The 18,844-nt window shown below is 37.0% G+C and overlaps 1 protein-coding gene across 1 annotated transcript in view; it reads right to left on the reverse strand.

Annotated features, from left to right (window-relative positions):
* Positions 1-2,181: 2,181 nt before the first annotated feature.
* The window catches only part of LOC145690762 (uncharacterized), a 94,798-nt gene continuing 78,135 nt past the window's right edge, over positions 2,182-18,844 (reverse strand). The window contains exon 9 of the transcript XR_014132273.1: positions 2,182-2,301. The gene's annotated coding sequence lies outside the window, so the exon portion shown is untranslated. The remainder of the gene's footprint in view (positions 2,302-18,844) is intronic.

Genomic DNA, 18,844 nt, shown 5'->3' on the forward strand with positions numbered 1-18,844 from the left:
AGTTTGCAAAGTTTGGTGCGTGGTTTTGAGACATGTGGCTTTCATTATATGTACTAGCTAAGTATATATGTGTCATATAAATGTACGCAGTTGGTTGATAACACACTAGGAATAAGTACATAATAAGTTTTACGCTATTTGCATGGAATTTTCCCAAAAAATACTGTATTTATAGACATAACTTTTATACCCTGCGAAGGTTAAGCTTTACTCGAAAATTGTTTAGAAAATATATTCTCGAAAATACTATGAGCTAATTTTGTCCAAAGAAAAAAGGTACAGTGTATATGTAATTTATCTAGTGGGATCTCTATTGTAAAGCTACAACCTCACACGTTTTCTAGCTACATACCCTCCTTATTTCTTTTTGCGAGTTAACAGACTTTACCTAAAATTTTAAAAGAACTGTATTCCTAATCTATACCGTTATTTTTCCGCCTTTGCAAGAACAAAGTTCAGAACATTTATTTTATTTTTTTGATATAGAATACATTGTATCTATGCAGTTGCTGCTAACGATGTTATGCTTTATCACAGTAGAATTGAACTTCGGAGTTTTACCTTCAACTTTTTTTTTTTTTTTTTTTTTTTACAAAATTTTACCCTCGCTCGATGAGTGGCTAGACCAACCAGCCCTCAGTGTTAACCGTACGTGAGGGACCACTTTGGAAGCTTTATGCATTGCACAGTCAAGGGAAAGGTTGAGGTATCCCACAGGTTCGGTTCGTCTAGGGGACCCCTACGTGGTCGACTATGCATATGATAGTAGTAGTGGTCCCTCTATATGGAGCCGAGTCAGCAAAAATTTTCTCGATTCTGATTGGTTGAGAGAGGCACGTGACTTTAGGCCCCGCCCACGCGGGAAATTCAATTTTTAGCCACGCCCTCCAGGTCACGTGGTATGACGTCATGAGTACCCTGCGGGGAAATCCCTCACTCTCTTTTATGACCGGGATATTTGAAATTCGTCTCCAGGGTAAGATCAATGGTTTGGTGCCACGATCCTGATTGGTTGATAGAGGTCACGTGATCTTAGACCCTGGGATTTTTTAAAAATTCGTAACGTCATGAGTCATCTTTGTGGGGAAATCCCTCCCTTTGATTTTTTGAAATTCGTTTCATTTTTATGGGTAAGATGAGTGTTTTGGTACCTCGATTTTGATTGGAGGATAGAAGTCACATAATCTTAGCCCCAGACTATGCGAGAAATTCAATTTTTTTAGGTTACGTGATATGACGTCATGAGATCAGGCGATCCACCCTTGACCTGGATTTTAGAATTACGTTCCCTTTTATTGTTACTATACTAAAGTTCACCTTAAATATTATCGTTTTCTTTTATGGGTAAGATGGTTCTTACCTTGATGGAAAAGGAGCCCACCTTATATGTTTACGTATGGAGATCCAGTCCTTGAATTAGTATATCTCTAAAAGGATACATTTATTCTCTAATGATGAAAGAGGGGTTCATCCTTGTCGCTTGCAGATTTCATTGTTAGAACTCTTATAAAACATTGTTGTGAGTTTAAGCGATTTTTTAAACGCTCAGCGTTTTATTGCACAGTAAGCGCTTCATTAATGGAATCAGTGTTGCCAGATTTTTCTTACCTAAACTGCTCCGATTCTTTTCGAAACGGTTCCGCAGAGTGCAAGAATTTTTAAACTAAAAATTTTTCGAACTAAAAAAATTTCAAAACAAAATTTTTTCGAACTAAAAAAATTTGTAACTAAAAAATTTTTAACAAAAAGCTTCCAACCAAAAATTTTTGAACCAAAACAATTGAAAAAATTTTCGAACTAAATTTTCAAATCAAATTTTTTTCTAACCAAAAAAATTTGAAACAAAAAAATTCAAAACAAATTTTTCGAGCCCAAAAAAATTGATTTTTTTTTAAAATTTCGAACTAAACCAATTTTTAAAAACAAGTTTTGAACTAAAGATGTAAACCACATCTAAAAATTTTCAAATCAATTTTTTCTCGAACAACTAAAAATTAAAAACCAAATTTTGGACACTAAAAAATCTTAAATTAATTTTTCGAACGAAATATTTTCAAACTAACCATTTAAACCAAATCTTGGAAAAATTTTCCACCTTAAATCTCAAACCAAATTTTCAAGATTACCATTATTTGAAAACAAGTGTTCAGGGTTTCAAGAAATAAAACATTTTTTTTTCAACTTGTATTTTAACGAAAGGTATGTGCTCTTCTTATACATTTTTATTAACACAATAAATATAGAATCTAGTTTAATGAATATTTTGGACGTGTCCTCATCTTCGAATCTTGCAGACATATCCTGTAAAGGAAAAGAAGCAATAAATTACTTTACGGATTTGTTTTCCTGAACAATAAAAACGAGTAAATATTGATAAGAAAGAAATAAAACTTACTCGTAAAAGATGGATGTGTGACTCTCTGTTTAGGCCCATCTTCCTCCTCGGGTACGAGATGACTGCATTTCTTCCACTGATGGTGTTGCTGGTGATCTCTTCTGGATACTGCATTTTTTCTTGGTGTTTCTGCTTTATGGTCAAGGAGGAAAAAAGGAAAAGGAAAATGTCTATGTTACAATGGTGGCCTCATTGGGTATTTACAGTTTTTCGGCATCTTTTTCCTGTTTTAGCTTCCGTTTTTAACGTACCCGTACGGAACCGTATCATAGGAATTGAGTTTTTTAAATCGACATTTTGTATACTGGATGCTGTACATTTTTTCTTTGCGAGTGACGATGGTATGGTGTTTGGTCCTGCATATTTTATGAGGGATGGTAATGGTGACTTGTCCACGGCATTGATTTGTAATCATTTCTTTTAGGGTGTTGAAATTTAATTGATGCCCTGCATCGTAGTTTAAGGTAAATCTTCTAATTTTGCATATGTAGCTGGTGACGTTGGTGTCTGGATTATATATTTCTAAACTGTAATTTTTCGGCCCTCCACTAACAAATGTCTTGATGTAGGCTCGTTGTCCATAAGAATCCATCTCATCTGATAAGCATCCCAAGTACGTGGAAGGTTCAATGGTTGGCTCCTCCGGCTTTTCTGTAAATATCACAGAATCCGTGTCGAAATATAAAACACGTTAATGCAACATTTCCAGGTACCTGTACAGTTCCAGACGTGCATGACATGTTGTAAATGCTCCTAACACGACATTGGTCTTTCGATTTTGAACACGCACATGTTCATTGTACTCCCAGAACGCATAAAACATTGTATCATTGATGGGTACAATTTGATGGAGTTCAATGTCGGAGGAAGTGAGTTTTTCATAAAATTCTTCCGGCCGATCAATAATCGTGGTCTGGCTAAAGTTTGTACGTTGTGAGAGCTTTCCCCATAGAGAATTAACACAAATTTAGATAAACTTCTTCGTGCAGGATTATTTTTAATTTTGGTCGGATCCAATGCAATACCTTCACGCTCCAGGACGGTTTGTATAAATTTCGTTTTGTCTTCTTCGGTGACACATGAACTCGGCCATCCAGAAGTTTCCATTTTCGATTTCAAAAACGTGTTGATGTATTCTGTGAACAAGCCACCTGTTTTCGTGCTGGGATCATATTGTTCAATGTCATAATCCCAAATTTCAAAGATTTCCACCGGTTGATATCCTAATTCTATTGCCTTTTGTATTTCGTATGATACCCATGTTCCAGTGAAGAAATGAACCCAGACCCTGATCGTTGTGCGTACACGTTGCTGTAGGGTCTGGGTTCATTTCTTCGGCACAAGCAGCACACAATGGAAACAGTAGTTTCTTGTTGCATCGATATGGGAGGAGACCATGATAAAGATGCCGACTTGGCAATATCGTCATTTTGATCAGACCATTGACTTTATTTATTGGTGGTATATTTTCATCACCCTGTAGATAAATTCTAGGATGTCCTACAGGATATTTAGTGCACTTATTTATGAACGAATAAAGCGAAACAATATCAAAATATTTTATTTTTTCTCCTGCTTTTTCGTCGACTTGATGGTACAATTTCACACAATTGGTCCTGCCTCCAAAAAAGCTATCTCTTGGATTTAAGGGTCTGCGGTTCAGGTACGGATAATTCTTGAGATACGTCGCCATTGCTGGATTTTGTTTCAAGAACTGTTTAAATTCGCACTCGCACATTTCATGTACAATGTACCCCAATTCACGCAGTCTTGCATTTTTTCATTGCGTTCGTTAATAACGGAATTCCATGGTGTCTTCTAGATTGCCGTAGATGGACTGATTACGGCCTATAGTAATACACACTTTACAACCATGATAAAAACAGCCGGCATGCTCATAGACGTGCTCCTCTAACATCTTAGGATCTTGGTAGTGGCCATCAACATGGAATCCCGCAATAAACACTTCCTTTTGTCGAGCCGCAGATTTGTTTTCCTTCGGTTTTTTCAATGTAGGCCTACCATTGCATTGCAGCGATCGATTGCGTACTTCTCCATCGATAACCATGTGCCGGTAGAATTCCCATTTTATTGGGCTTGAGGAAATTCCGGCGGAATACTAAATTGGAAGCACTTGCAATCGTTATCGTCCCCAAGAAGGGATTCACTTTGGTTTCTGCTTCAAATGACATCATAAACGAAACACATGATTGTCGCAGTACTTTGACATCTTGAATGCAAGAGTTGATAATTTCCTTCTGGAAATCAAACGTGTCATTACGATGGTCGTTGTACCACTGCATGAACTTGTTCCTCTCTTCAACGGACATTTCATTTGCACCATAATACTCGTTTCTGGAAGTGGTCCAATATACGATTGATTTTCTTTAATGTTGAAGAAATGCGGGAAGTGTCCTTTGGTTGCGGGTAAATTGAACGCTTTCGACAATTTGCTTAATGCCATAGGCAGGAAGTTCAAAGAGTCAATGAACATAAGATTATTCAAGGTTAAACTCAGTATCTTGGTCCCATTTAATATGACGTCAGGTCTCCATTGACATTGTTCTACCATAGTCTTTAGAATAAAATGTCCATCGTAACCCTTCGAGTTGTGAGCGAGACAGAAAATCCTATTTATATTGGGACGACGTTCCCGCAAGTACTGGAGAAAATCATAAATTGGATCCTCTCCTTGGAAAATGTGCTGGCGCTGACCACACGTGCCGCAAGACTGTTTGATATTATCGTTTTCAACACATGCATAACATACTTATTGTGCAACCAATAAATTCGGAACGTGTACAAACATGTTATCGCCAATGTTGTCCTGCATGGATTCTATATCGTAGAAAATCAATAAGGCTTTCTTTGCGTGCATGAGTGAAGGAACACCAGGTTTCAAGCTTGTCGATCAGGAAGCGTGAAACATTGATGCGATCCTGGAACAATCTTCTTACAAACATTACAAAAGATCTCATTGCAATCATGAATGCGTTATCCAGTATGTACAAAAGAATATACTCTGTAACATCTAGTACATTGTTTCGCCATTTTACATACAAGTAAAAATTCCGGAATTGGCCATCCCTAATATATATATATATATACAGTAGAGCGTTGATTATCCGAACGTCGGTCAACCGAACGACCGCTTAACCGAACTGTGTACTCGTTCGCACCTGTTACTCTCCCACCCTACCGTCCATCATCCCCCTCACTCCCAAACCAAGTTTCCCACAGTAGTCGCCGCTGGCGGAACATTGCTTTGTAATACTTAAAGAGATGCCTGTTTTTATGAATAAATTTACTGTACAGTAGGCCCTACTTCTTTTTGGCAAATAAACATGTACAGTTCGATTATCCGAACAAACCAGTTTTCCGAACACCCATGTCCCCCAATTACTTCGGATAATCGACGCTCTACTGTATATAAATATATATAAATATATTAGACTGAGTGTAGTGTTATGCAGGAACGCATTTGTCGCTAGCTTAATTTTTTGTAAAGTATACTTTTATTCACGTAAATTCATTGAGCGGATTATTAAAATTGCATTAAAAAAGGCAAATTAGAAAGATACAAAATATTTGTAAATTGAGAAACTGGATTTCTGGAAAACAATTCAATCAATGAATAATTTTATTATGAAAGATATTCAGAGCCAATAACGTAGCCAGGAAGGGGAAGGAGCGGAGATTAAGAGATCAAATAATATTACAACAATTAACGTTAAGAAAAGGGTTAGAATATTAAAATAATGAAATTGCAACTATGCACAGTATTAATTACTAAACGAATATGATTTCAGCATGGGACGAGGGAATTTTTTCCCAATTAATATTTTGGAAACAAATCACCCAGTAAAACTTGCTGGGGGTGAATAAACTGAAATAATGGCAGAATTTTGGCAAATAATCACAATAATTCGTATGTAATCAATTCACATGTAATTACTGGGTAAAATAGTAGTGGTTAATTCCTAGTACAGTGAAACCTCTTTTAACGAGCATCTCTCAATAGTGGACACCTTCATAAGAGGACAAACTTCTTATTCTTCCATGCCATAAATATGTGTGGTGTGGTGTTATGCGAGAACCCTTCCTTTTAGGGACACCTCTCATTTACAGACAAATAATCGGTTCCACTGATGTCCGTTTTGAGAGGTTTCACCGTATTACTTAGTTTATTAAATGCTCAAATGTGTGAAGTTCCTTTATTAAACCTACCACTGCAAAGAGCTGATATTATTATTATTATTATTATTATTATTATTATTATAGTAGAGTAGTAGTAGTAGTAGTAGTAGTAGTAGTTGCGTAACAAAATATACTGTTTTCTTTGAGTTTGTTTAAAAATGGAGGGGAAAGTTGTACAAAATGGGGACCCTTATATATTTTAGTACATAAAACCAAAACTATCAATGATAAAATTGGTAGATGTAAATCAAAACATTCAGTGGAATGTCGGCTACCATGAAACAGGCCTTTTTGTATCATAAGAACGTTTATTTTAACAAAAAATAAGGGAAACTGAAAAAGGGGTTAAAGTCCCCGTTTTATACTACTAGTCGGGTAAGATGGGGTTGCCTTTAAAAACTTACTAAATAGTAAATACTTTCAAAACACAAATATCTTGCTTAAAACTTTTTACACCTTGTTTATAACTTGTTTATATCTTATACACATATCTAGCTTACAAATATCTTGTTTATAATTAATCAAAAAATAAATAAATGAGATTTTCGTATTAAATAAAACTAATTAGAAATAAAATACTTTTGTTTAGTAAGCAACATTTTAAACTTTATGTGCTAGAAAAGTCACAGACAAATATGACATTCTCTTTGTCCACGTTAGTGCCGGCATCGTGTGCCCACCCACTGCAGCCAGAACACCTAATCCATCCTCCTTTTACTTTCGAATGACTAGAGTCAGTTGCAAAAAACACAAGCCACATCAGAATTCTCTTCCTCTTCCGACGATGAAGATAGTACTGCTTCCGTCTTGAGTTTATTTATTTATTTATTTTTACTTCGGATCTCTTTAAGAGTATAACCCTTTTCAGGCAATATCTCACTTTTCATTCCAATACGTTTGCTCACTTTTCGTTCTTTATTAGTAGATCTTTTAGTGTTTGTTTCTCCAGAAGTAGCATTATTTAGCAACCTTTCTGTAGATTTTTCGTATTTTCTTCCTTTCGTTTCTCTTCTGCTTCTAATTCAACTTTGTATGATGAGGAAGTGAGAACTAGTATCTTAAACCTTGTTTTATTATTTTTATGTCTCGTAACCCTGGTCAGCTGTTTAGGTGGAGGTATGAGGAATTTTGATGAAATGCGAGAACTTGAAAATCTTTCCGTCGGATCCCAATTAATTCCAGGTATTGAAAGTTGAGAAGGCTTAACATTTTTATGTCGGAGAAGTGGCAGCCGCATATGTGGAGTGCTGAGAGAGTTCTGCAACTGGTGGCAGGACACAATTTGACAAAGATGTTGAAGATTGAGAAACCTCAGCAGCAGACGTCGGAGAACTTGTAGCTACATATGTTGGCTATTGAGATGGTTCAGCAACTGGTGGCGGGATACAAATGGGCACAGAGGTAAAAAGTTGAGAAAGCTCAGCAGTTGTTGTCGATCCGCATGGTCTTTCGGTCTTCTCAGATAGAGTGAATAAGTGATCAGTAAATACATCTCTGTTTAAGAGGTATATTCCAATTTTCCTAAAGCCATTTACTGCCGTCTGCACTGAAGCTGCTTTACAAAAGCTGCATTGAAGAGTTCTCCCGACTTGATAAATGGTTACTTTCCGGTCAAGATGGTTTATCAATAATTTCCTTACTTCTTCAGAATAGTAGTTACTTAGAGGTGCCATGAAACTGACATCCAGAGGTTGTAATCTGTGGGATGTGTAGTGGAAAGCAGAGCAAAATTACATTCCTTTTCTTTGCTAGAGTTGATCAGTTATAAGCTCTTGACATGTTCATTGTGACCGTCTAATAGAAGTAGTACAAGTTTCTCAGAAGTAGGATTTGCGAACTCTAAATATTTGTTAAACCAAACCAAAAACTTTCTTTATTTATCCAGCCACTCTCGTGACACACAACAAATAAACCAAGAGGTGCATCATCCATCAACATAGGATTTTCCTTTTTCCTGGGTAAAACAAAGATGGCGGGCGCGTTTAATCATGTTTTTGTAGTCACTAAAACTCCTTTTTCAGATGGTCAAAGCACCCACTTTTTTTTTTTTTTTTTTTTTTTTTACAAAGAGCGCAAGCACTTTAGATGGCTTATTGGGTACCATCATGATGCCTGTCTCGTTAACATATAAATATCATTCGGAGAGAAATGATATTGTTCATAAAAAGACTCCAATAAATCAAAAACTTTTTGAGAGGCTCGCTATTAAACTCTTTTGCCCTAGCCATAGGTGTCTTCTCAGGATCACGTAAAGAAGGGGTAGGGTGCGTAGAGAGAAAACCATACAGCCAGCCTTTTCCAGCAACCTTCTTGTCCCTGTTAAAGAGTGGGAAATACGGTTCGCTTCAGTTAACTCGAACGTAAATCGGTTAGGCCAAAAAGTCTTTCTTCTAGTGTTAGTATGTGCTGGACTGTAATACGCAGCCTCAAGCTGACTGTAATACGCGAACTACAAGTAAATTATAATGATGTTAGGCCTACATGTCGTCTAAGATGGGGACGTCCCCAATTTGTACTACATTCTATGTCCCCGTTTTGCAAGAATGTGACATACATGGAAAAGCATGGCTTCCCTATGCTCATAGGTTAGATAACCCAATAAGTGAAACATGTAGGCCTAAACAATAGCTTAAATCTAATGAATACATTAGTGTATTTACCAAATTTATTTCTACATGTAATCAGGGAGTAAGTCAAATAGTAGAAAGGCAACACATGGAAAAATATTTCGCAAAAAACTTCAAAGCAATACCCATCCACACTAATTGTACAATGATGTTTATATTGCTACCCAAAATGGTGTAATTGTGGTCTTGAACAATAATAACGTAGCTTTTCCGCTGTAAGCAGCGCCAATCATGCAGAAACAGCATGTCCCTGTTTGAACTGCCGTCCCCGTTTTATACAACTCTCCCCTATATCACCCCCCAGTAAAAATTTCTGGCGTACTTACTGTTTGACAGAAAAATGATTGATGTATTGATGAATCCTTATAAAAACTTTTTTTTTTTTAAATATAGGCCTAGGTTGAAGCATCTTACAATCACTTATCATATTTTTAAATGAAGAATAATACCAGTTTAATTATACGTAAATGTAGTACCTTGTATTATTGGACCTCCGCCCCCTAACAAAGATTTCTGCGTATGCGCCTATAAATATGCCACATTGACTTGATCCCTAGTCTTCCGTTGCAAGCGCTGCTATCGGCTGAAGGAATACCACTTAGTGATGGGTCGTTACTTGCGGAGTCGTTACAAAGTAACGACTCTTCTTGAGTACTCAAAGGAACGAATACCGAAAAGAACTCAAAGGACTCGGATTCACTTCAGAATCTTTTGAGTCCAAGGACTGAAAGTATTCATTTGGATTCGGATTTAAAGTTAGACATATGATTCCTGGAATCAATTCGCGTCTGCATTGGACAGATTGACAAGATTTAGTAACGAATACTCACACGAAACAGACAAAAAGACACGTTGGAAGCATATGGGTATTATAGTGCGCATGCGTTAAGAAAAAATCTTCATTGCTTGATTCTTCTGCTTGTTGAGTGCTCTCTCCTCTTCGCCCTTATGCACGCTTCGTAAACAGGACGACGAAGCTAAACTGTTTCCCTGCCCTTTCTCACGGCATGACAACTTTTAACATCCAGCGGTCAGAATCCACGGCTTTAGCCATACAAGCGAACAAACAACAAAGTAATAAAAAAAAAGCGTGGTGCCGTCTATTCTCTAGTGATATACAAATTGTTTTTAAATGTATTTACAACTATTTACACTGGCAGTCTTTCTTACATATTTGCATATAAAAACAGAATTTGGGAGACTTTGGAAGATTGCAATCACCTGCGTGCAGTTAGCACCTCCCTTACAAAAAAATTAAAATTATTTTATGTCAATCGTGTGATCAGGTATGCTCAACAATTTTTAAGGTTTGATCAGATTTACTAACATAAATATGAGCTACATTTAGTAGGAGGTGAGTAACTACATGCTAGTCCCTGCACGCCTGATTCTGAATTTTTCGATGCCAATTCAGTAGCGTCATTTCAGATTTGGCTTGGGGGGGCAAGACCCCTTGATATATGTAAAATTTCGCGTTTTTCACTGACTTACTACTATTCTATTGGTAAAATCTAAATAAATCTCAAACTCAGGGTGGGCAAATGCCCCTCCCTGCCCCCCTAAATGACGCCCCTGTGCCAATTGTTCGATCAGGTTTGATCAACGATTTTCAACGTTTGATCAACTTTACTAACATAGAAATAATGGTTAGAAAATGAGGGGGCCAGTCCTCCTACACCGCGATTCAACTTTCTCTTATGTCAATAATTTGATCACCAATTTTTAACGTTTGATCAGCTTTAGTAACATAAATTTAGTATATTTAATATATTTAGTAGGGGGCTAACAACACGCTAGCCCCCTCTCCGGCTATGGCTTAAGGAACCAGATAGTTCACAGCAGCAGAAACAAAATGTCTCCATCTGTTGCCATTTTGAGCAGCTCTAATTCAATTTGAATCCTTATACGGCTGTGTTCTAATTGTCAAATATACGGCTGTGTTCTAATTGTCTAGTACTTTTATTACATTTGCAATAAGCAAAATCGTTTTGAAATACAATTATTGGAATTAAGTAGATGTAATATTTTAAAATACCGCAAAGATAACACAATTTCTCATTTAATGTCGTTAAAAAAGATGAAATGAAATGAAATTTTTGAGTTTTACGTCCCACGGTTATGCCGGTTAGACTAAAGGAGACGGTGATGATGAGTAATGAATGAAATGGTGGAATGAAGAAAGTGGGAGGAAACGGGAGAACCCCGAGAAAACCCACGCACACGGTGTTTGTCCACCACAAAGTTCACTTGACGGGGGCTGGGATCGAACCCGGGACCCCTAGCACCAAAGTTGAACGCTCTACCACTGAGCCACCGCGGCCCCTTAATGTCGTTAAATTCATTGTTGTAGTCGCTTTCTTCACATAGATTTTTTGAATCGTAATTTGTGGTAACACTGCAAATGTCTACAGATATCAACGCTAATGGTTGCTTTTATGTATCTTTTCTGGTGCATAACACCGTTATTTATGATTATGGTTATTTACATTCCAGTATTTGCTTTCATTCTTGACAAACTAACAGACAAAAGAAAAAAAAAACGTTAAAATGTCATCAGAGTCGACGTATTACCTGCTCTCAAAGATTCTATTTTATCCATAGGATTATAAGATTAGGAATTAGGTTTCTGGGCTTTCAGCATGGGGGATGGCTACGTTAGCCCGTCACGTATGAGGGGTGACGTCCTCGGCTATCCGGGGGAAGGAATTAAGTGGCCTAGGATCTATGTATTAGGTACCATCCCGGCATTTGTCTGCTGTGAATGAGGAAAAACAGGAAATTCAATCAGGATGGCTGGCCTCAGAAAGATTTTACACTTTTTCGACCGAGTGTACCCACCGGGAATAGAACCCGGGACCGCTCGCACCAAAGGCGAGAGTGTGTTAGCGGCTACGCTATGCGAGGCCACTCTTACAATTCTTGCGCAGAAAGTACCGGTACCTTAAATTTTTGAACCTTGTCGATTTTGTCACTTGTAGTCAGTGTGCTAATTAATTTATTTACGGAGGACAGAACCCAAGTTCTATTTAGTCACGGAAGATTTCAATTTTTCCGGGGGAGGAATTCCAAGGTATTCTTCAAGCAGTACGCACACTGCTTGTAGCTGTTGTTTGTAAAGGCTTGATTTGTAATGGAGGCCAGAAAGTTTTGCGTTCTACATTTTTTAAATCTCAAATTTCATTCTATTTTCCCGATATTTTCTTACTTTCGAAGGATATTACGTTAATTCACTTCAAATTCATGTAAATAACCAACACTATTTTTCTTTTTTTAAAAAAAGTATATTAAAATACAGTGAAACACAGCCCTTCATTCTTTGTTTTATTTAGCCGCCCCACAGTTATTCACAATAGTACTATCAAATTTATGGCAGTTCTACGTTGGGTGTTCATTAAGGAAGGAAGAATGAAAACAACTATTTTCCACCGCTCGCTCGCCGGTGTCACTCCCTCTAAAGATGATGAAGCGGGAGGTGCTATTTTCTTTTAAAGTCAGTTGCCTAAAAATATTCTTTCCTTTTCTCCCTTTCACTCACCCGAAGCAGAATTCTACTTGATTGCTTTATGAATAGTATGCTGCCGAAGATACACGAACTACTACGAAGCCAAACTGAATACATTGACGAAAACGAGGAATCAAGCTTTTAAAAACGTGTTTGAGTACGGGTAATCAGAACTGAGGGAAAGAAACCCAAAAGGCAACTGAGTACAGGGATTCAGAGGGACATATGAGTCCTTGTAATCAAAGTAACGAAAGTAGTCGTTACTTTTTATGATTCCTTGAACTCAACGAATCCAAAGGAATCGAATACCAGAAAGGAATCATAATTCCCATCACTAATACCACTCGCTTTCGAACAACTGAACCATTATTGTCTCAACGCGTGGGTGTGAGAGGATGTGAACGTTAGTTCGCATTTTTGCCACGGCTCAAGACATTTTGGCAGCACAATAGTAGAGTTTTAAACTACCAGACAGGTACTTTTCAACTCCACTTACAAAAATTCCTCGTTTTGATTGGTTGTCATTATTGCACTATTTACATATATTTAAGTTATTTTTTTTCAGTTTAACTTGCGGTATTTTTTGATCTTTTTCTAATTAACATTATGTGCAGAATCACACATAATAAATCTAAAATAATTTCAAAAGAATTACATATTTTCTATTTATCTCATGCGAGTGTGTACTTACAGTGCAACACGGTATAAGAAACTCTTCAAACATTTTGTCGTTAATTGTGCTGCTATCTATCGACAATAATATTATTACAAAATGTAGCTTACTTGTAAGGTTGTATTCACAGATGGTGACCACTCACATACAGTAAATATAGTTAGTAGGTATATGATAATGTGTCAACAACTTTTGAATAATATTAAATTCGTATTTAGGTTAAGTTTTCTAATTCACCCTACAACTGTTAGAGGTTCCCGCTAATTTATTATCTCCTAAGATAGTTTACAACCATATCTCTCATAACATATGAGCGCCTTATGCCTCCATATGTTTCTTGCCTTCAGCTATTTATTATTACTTTTACATAAGTACAATTATATCTCTTACACAACTTCCTCACTTCTATCAATCATTTCTCATTTCTACTAATTCACTTTTATCGAATTCCTCTCTACATCTAACTTCCTTTAAGTTCCATTTACTATTCAAATCAACTAACTTTCAATTTCAGTTATCTCCCTTTCGGAAGATTTATAGAGGAAGTCTCAGCCGTAGAGTCTTGTGGACTATTTCACTAAATTTGTTTTAAAGCAAATTTGTTTGAAGTAAGCATATGTATTAAAATGGTACGACCCAAAATGGCCGAATTTGCTTGTTTGAAATATAATTGTTTTTCACACTGTTAATGTAATAATAAAGGATAAGCGGCGCGTGAATATATTAAAATTGAAAACAGTGTTGAAAAATTGAAAATGGTTCATATGTAGAAGTGACATCATGATTGTCTGTCTGATCATCACGAGAATACGAATAAACCATTTGAAATGAATTTTTCAACATATCTTTTGGTACTTACAAGAAACTGGTTAGCTGGCGCTAGCTGAAAATTTAACAAAACTTGGACACAATTTAGAGGATGGTCAACTATGCCTAAATACAACATTTCAGATGCAAGTGAACACGAAGAGAGAAGTTGATATCTAATATTGGATTTACGTGGAAATTGCTCCATGCAAGCTCCACCCTTCACGGATCTCAAATCAATCATATTCCCTAAAATTTATGAGAACTAAGACTAATGAGTTGGTTGATCAGGAGTTTGGCATCCCCTTCAGCACCCAGGCTATATAAGACATGGATGTATAGCTTAACTTTGGATAGTGAACCAAATGAGCTCCACCAGGAATCAAACTCATAAAATAATACATTTCTTTTCAATTTCACATGAACATTTATTCTCAAATAGAATATGAAGTTCCAGGATACATACTGTCCTTCCACTCGGTATGAACACTAATTTCTTTTTTCAACATATTGAAAAATCTAATATTAAGAATAGAATATGCTAATATTTTTTTCTTTCCTCGTGTTTTTATGTTCTCTCTCTCATACGCATACACAAACACATCCGTATTTCATTGATTAAGATTTTGTTAAAATAAAATGTCTTTTCTTCACAGTTAAGACAAGGATAAGACCGTTATTTTGAAGAACGCCTGAGGTACATTGCTTCTTGCCCTAGCGTTCAGTGGTGACTCACTGCACAAGTGATTGTTTGCTATTACATATAGAAAATCCATGCTTGTCGTATTTTTTTTTTTCAAAAAAGGAAAACATATAATTATATTTGTATATATGAACAGTAACTTGTTTCTTTGCAAAATAAAACAACACTGACAATAATGTAATACGATTCAATAAATAAATCATGAGGAAATCTTACTCGGATCTTCAATACACGCTCTCACACTCATTCAATCAGTGGCGTACTTCGTCTGTGGTTTGACTGATGTCAGCAAAGATGCCTAAAACTAGAGGTCCTTTTAAGGTAGAGACCTGCACGGGCCGAATTTTTCGGCCCGAGCCCAATCCAGCCCGAATGTACGTAGGCCCGGCCCAGCCCGGGCCCGATAAGTTTTTTAAAATTCTTGGCCCAAGCCCGGCCCGGACCCGATAAATTTTCGAAGTTTCATTTTGTAACGTTTTTCACGGGCACACTTCTTCAACGTTTGCCTTTATTCTAATTATCGTTTAACGAATGTCAATAATTATTAAAGAATTGCAATTAATCGGCCCCAGCCCGGCCCGACCTGAAGAGAAATCAGTGTCGGCCCGCCCAAGCCCGGCCCGCGGGCTTCGGGCCAGGCCTGGCCCGTGCAGGTCTATTTTAAGGTGACCAGAATTTTAACTTTCTAAAACGGAACGCATATAAATCGGGACGATCTGTAAACCTCTAATTCCCAAATTGCGTTGGGCGTCAGCAATGTTTTTAAGTTACAAAATACACAAGTAACGCATTAAAAAGTTTCAAACACTCAAGAGCATTTGAAAGTTTCAACATGGCCTAAAATGAAATGAAATAAAACTTGTTTTTGTTTTTTTTGGTTATAGGAGACGAATGCTTAATGAAAGTGAATTGTTACAAAATCAACATTTTGTGTTGTCCCCGGAATCAAACCTGAGACCACATCCTAACTAGGGATGGCCAGACGGATCCGGATCCGAAATTTCGGATCTTGGATCCGGATCCGGAATTTCGGTTTTTGGATCCGGATCCGGAATTTCGGATCTTGGATCCGGATCCGAAGTTTTGGATCTTGAATCCGGATCCGAAGTTTTGGATCTTGAATCCGGATCCGGATATTCGGTTCCTGGATCCACACCCGAAATTTCGAAGTTCAGATTCGGACTCCTGTTTTGAATATTTTAGGCCTTAGATTGAGATCCAGAACTAAAATATCCATATGTATAAAATTTACTAGGTGAATTTTATCTAACTCAGTGGGAAGACAATTCAATTTAAATGACAAAAGATTACATGAAAATCACATTTCACATTTTTCGAAGTTAGACCACTGTTGCGCACACCCCATCATTTAGTCTTTAGTATATCTTTAAACGCACTACAAGTGTGCCACTTTCATCTCAAGTCAGTAGTTGTATAGATCTGCCTTTTGTTATATATTAATCGAGTTAGGATTAAAATTCGATTGTTTGTGAGACCTATGATAATATTTTCAGAATGAGTTATAACGTTGAAACACTGCATAGTAATGCTGCATATTTTCTTTGTACCACATTGGAATTTAATGTAGTCTATCTTATACAGTCGGCTCTTATGATTAATTCAATGATCTGAACTCCTGCAGCATTACGCTAAAATCATGGATGTCTTTGAATTTTCGTCATTATTTCTATTTTTTATTACGAGCAAAATAAATATCATAAGCGACATTTTACATAATACATATAGACGCAGATCAGTCAGTTGATTGCTTAAAGTTTATAGCAAAGCTTATTACATTTCTAAGACACTGGCGGCCTTAGGACAAAATCCATGGCTTTCCCATAAAATCTTAAATCTCTCTATGTAAAAAGGGCAAAGTCCTGAGTGGCTGAGTGAGAGTGACAGATCACCGTACAGGCCAAATCGCTTAAGCTTCAAACTTAAAATTTGGACAGTTTATAGGCTTTGTGACGTAGGATACCACTAAGGAAGGACTTTGGGAATTTCGACGAGGAAGGGTGGAAATGGGGTGGAAAATATTGATGATTCTTGACGTTAGATACTTCAAATTTGGTATTTGGGTTTCTCATTGAAAATAATTTGATACTTGTTTAAGTGCTTTTTGATATTTAAATTAGAAGGGGCAGGGAAGATGTAGAAAGTAAAAGAACGGGTGGTAATTGCAATTATTGCAATTAGTATAATAATATGCCTATATCTCGGAAACTTAAAGGGTTAGAAACATGGAATTTGGTATTTGGACTTCTCACTTAAAATTATTAGATACGTATTTCAACGTTTTTTTTATATGTGGCCCAGAAGGGAAGAAAAAGGGCGAGAAGAAAATTAAGTGGGGATTACAATTATTGTATTAATATGTTCAATCCTTTAAGGTTAGAGACTTGAAATTTGGTATTTGCATTTCTCATTGAAAATAATTTGACATGTGTTTCAGTGTTTTTTGGCGTTTTAGTAAAAACGAAAAGAAAAGAGATGGAAAGGAAAGAGGGTGGGGATTGTAATTATTATAATAATATGTCGATATCTGAAAACCTCTGAAGGTTAGGAGCATAGAATTTGGTATTTGTACTTTACATTTGAAATAATTAGGTATGTACTTAAGCGTTTTTTGATGTATGTCTTAGAGGGGAAAAAAAGGGGCGGGAAGAAAAGACTTTTATATCTCGGAATCCTGGAATGTTACAGAAATGAAACTTATTATTTGAACAAAAATTCGTTATGAAATGAAATCCTTGAGTTTGACGTCCCACGCTTATGCCGGTTAGGCTAAAGGAGACGGTGATTATGAGAAATAAATGAAATGAAAGTGGGAGGAAACGGGAAAACCCCGAGAAAACCCACGAGCACGGTGTTTGTCCACCACAAAGTCCACACGGCGCGAGCTGGGATCGAACCAGGGACCCCAAGCACCGGAGATGAACGTTCTACCACTGAGCCACCGCGCCCCCTTAAAGATTCGTCATGTTTGCAGGCGTATGGTGTGCGGTGCGAGGCCGTAGACCGAGCAAATGTGTGGGCTGGGGGGAAAGCCCCCATGTACTCGCACTGAAATTCGGTATGTCTCGGGATACCGGAATGTTATTACATACAGTTTGATATTTGAACTGAGATTCGGTATGGTTGTAAGTTTACGAGGTACGAGGTCATAGGTCGATCAAATGAGATTTCAGAGGGTCTAAGGGCAAATCCCCAGACATTTCTTTTTAAATTGATTATGATTAAAGGCTTTTGTGGTGCGAGGCCCTAGTAACGGGGGTCTAGTGGCGAAGCCCCCAACTAGCCAAGGTCTATTAAGTATATAAATGCATTTGCGTAATGACTGGAAATTGCATGTATGCCTGTGGACAAAATTGCGTAAGTAGCCACGAGAAATGACAATCCTTTAAGATAAAAATTTTAAAAAACTACCAAAATGTACTCTTGAATGAGTTGTATATTATGTTTACGCAGAGGCGAATCCAGAACGGACTCCTGGAGGGGGCGGATGGATTCTTAGGGGGCGGTTGGGGATGCTAGCAGTGAAAAATTACTTAGATGATCTGAAATTGCCACAAATTACTACTAAAGTACACTGTTAATGGCGGCGCTGGGTAGGGGCGAACGACTTTTCGCCCTCCCCCTGCATCCGCCTATGTGTTTATATGAATTATATAGCTCCTTATACAACCTATGCAGAGTTAATAGTAGTGGATTACTAATTACAAAGATACGTGTTACTGCTCGAGGCTCCATATGGTATTTTGTATACACATACAGTACATTAATACATTAATTGCCATTTAGAACTTCATCTCTACTACAATTCTTAATTCTAACTGGAGTGGTACGGTCACAGAGAAACGTATTTTTAAAGAAAGAAAAAAAAAAACTCATCAAGAGCAAGAAAAGGAAGTTGCTCCTTAATTTGATTTGATCTATA

Source organism: Thermobia domestica, chromosome 7 (genome assembly GCF_964235325.1).
Source record: "Thermobia domestica chromosome 7, izTheDome1.hap1.1, whole genome shotgun sequence".
NCBI lineage: Eukaryota > Metazoa > Arthropoda > Insecta > Zygentoma > Lepismatidae > Thermobia > Thermobia domestica.